Consider the following 3040-nt stretch of genomic DNA (forward strand, 5'->3'; position numbering starts at 1 on the left):
AGTCCAAGTGAAATTTAGAATTCAATATAAAATGACACTTCCTGTAGAAGTACTAATGGGAAACATAATATGCTGCTTTTCTTGGCTGACAGAGCAGAAAAGAAACTTAGAGGACTTATTCTTGGTTTTTCTTGAAAGCTAAACTGGGAGAAGAAAGGGACAAATGTTGAATATATTGATTGAGATATCTTGTGACCTGTGAATACAGCTCAATGTATAGAACAATATGCCCTTTTTTTGCTTATCTTGCACAAAAAGTTTAATATTTGCTCTCTTATTTCCTTAATAAGGTTGAGTGTTACAGCTTTAAAAGTTTCTGAATGAAGTAATGTATTGGGTCTCTGTATTCCGTGGGCATCAGCTATGAGCCACTACTCATGTTGGTGTCCGACTGCATTGTACTGATGCAATCGGATTGTAGCACCAGGTGGGAGGATAGGTTTTCACCGGGAGAAAGAAGAATGAACTACTCTAATGCACCCGCACAGTGGAGTGCTGAGCACAACAAATAAGGAGACATCCTTTGAAGCTTTTTTCTTTTCAGTGATTAAATTCTGATGCTATGCTTATCAAGAAAGCCACTAGCTTTAAACAGTTTTCTAATTTACAGTACTTCAATTTTCCTCCTTCATCCCAAGACATCCAAGTTCCAATGCACTATTTTAGAAAGGAAAATTTTCGTGATAATGTATATCTTCTTGTGGAGATGCACTATGACATTTAGAAAACCAACAAACCTACTCTTGAACATTTTGTAATGCTATGTTACCATTACATGATTGTTCCTCATCAACTTATTGTCACTGATAATATTACCAGTGTCTGCTAAACATAGTATTTGTGGAAAAGAGAGTTTAAAAAATGCTACAAGAAGTGAATGCACAATACTCAGAACCACTGCAGTCGTGGGTTAGAGCTTCCTTCTTCAAATACATGCATGCATAGGTGGATGAAGTCCTGTTGTGTTCTTGAAGGTTACAGATGCCAAAGTCACTCAGGAGAGGATTTAAGAACTGTTCAATAAAATTAATCATCCGACTGAAAAGTTGGGATCAGATAATGTTTAATGAATGTATTAATTAAACTCCAATCAGCAAGTTTCCAAATTAACACCATGGGCTGTGCTCTTACGCTGTCTAGAATAATCCTTTTTACATTTTGTATGCTATCTGAATGCAATCGGAGATCTTCAGATAAACTGCTGCCTGCCCCCCTTGGATTTGCTAAATCTTAAGGTTGTACAAAACAACAACAACAACAACAACAATCTAAGAACAAAAGAGCATGCAGGGTACATAAATTGTAGAACATTTTTTTGTTTGTTTTTTAAATGTAGAGCTGCATGTCAGTAATGCTACTGTACATGGGCTTCAGTAGCACTTGATCTGTAATTAGAACTGTAGCCACCTCTACTGTATTATAGTACTCCCAGGAACACACAGAAAGAAAAATACACTAACTTGCAAGGCATATTCCTCCCCCCACCCTTTTTTTCTGCCAGTAGACTAGGAAAAGGTAATAAATACTACCCTAGTAACATATAATGAAATAATACTTTAATTATAACAGGATCACAGTAAACTCCCACTACTAACTATCAATAAGGAGGCATTAATTTGCTCCGTATCTGCCAAGTGATTACATAAAAAATGACTGGCAGCTTGTTCTGCTTTGCCTTTTACAGAGAAGGGAAGAATAAGATGCAGAAGTCACATTTATAGTCCCTCGTCAGTGCTACTAGTACAACAATGCCAGTGCACAGTGGAACTCAGGCATTTCAGCCATTAAAAGTCACAAGTTACAGTAGGAAAAAACATCAAGGGAAAATTCTTCTCAGCTCACGTGTACTGTCATTTTGAGATGATATTCCTTATTTTCAGTTTTAAAACAATGTGTAGTGTTTCTGAGCATTTAGTCTGCTGTTTTGCCTCATTCCCAGGTGTTGTGTAGTGATCGGAAGGAAAGCCTGAGCATGAGACACTAGAACTCTGAAATGACAGCAGTCCTGTAAATATCTGGTTATCTGTTCACCTGCATAAATACAACTGTTGTACAGCTTCAAAGGTTCTTTGAACTCTTAAACTGTTTAATCTGATACAGATCACTTTTCTTTGTCTACAGATTAGAAAACGCTGATGCTTTTCATGAGCAATGTACTGTCATTCTCCCAGCCTGTGAAAGATAGCTTGCAACAAACTCTAAAATAAGAATTTGCCATGAATCTTTATTTTTAAATGCATAGTATGAACAATCCACACTGCCCTTAGCAATTTGACAAAGGAAAAAGATGTAACTGATGAGCTCATGAGCATGTCACATGAATCTTAGGCCTTTAGTGAAAATAGGGGCAGGTAATGCAGCTTGCCGACTGGTAGTGTAACCCAAGGCACTGGGTAGAGGGAGCTGGTGCCATCCCACTCTCAACTTGACCTGAGCTACAACATGCACTCCCCCAGAAAGGCAGTTAAAAGCAGCTGGCTGAGAGCGGAGGTGGATAAACAGAAAACCAATCCTGAGATTGGCATTTTGAAGTGTAGGATATAGAAAGAGATAATACAGCTTAGTTTGAATGTAAGAAGAAGAGGATAGAGACATCACAAAGAATTAGCAGCCACAACTGTAGCAGGTGCTGCTGACTGCACCCATGACTGTTGACGTTATCACAAGAACCTAGCAAATATAATTAGCAAACTACAGCAAATGTCCCTATTTTTTATACAAATGTCTGTCATTTCTACGTTTGTGTCAAATATATTTTACAGTCGGCAACGGCGGAAGATAAGTAAGAAAAGGGCGTGGTTTGGAATGAATTCTAAACAAACAAATAAAACCTTAACAATTACTGTAACAGAACTATTTAGGATCTTTATGCAACGTCAATATTTGTTGTAAGATAAAAAGCAAAAAGATTAATGGCACTGTATTAATGTCAATTTCAATGGCAAGGCCTTATTCATGTCTTTTCACAAATTAAAAACAAACAAAACAAAAACACATACCTAAGCTTTTGAAATGTGTTTAAACAACTTCTCCAAGTTTC

The sequence above is a fragment of the Oxyura jamaicensis genome, chromosome 4, assembly GCF_011077185.1.
Source record: "Oxyura jamaicensis isolate SHBP4307 breed ruddy duck chromosome 4, BPBGC_Ojam_1.0, whole genome shotgun sequence".
Classification (NCBI taxonomy): Eukaryota; Metazoa; Chordata; class Aves; order Anseriformes; family Anatidae; genus Oxyura; species Oxyura jamaicensis.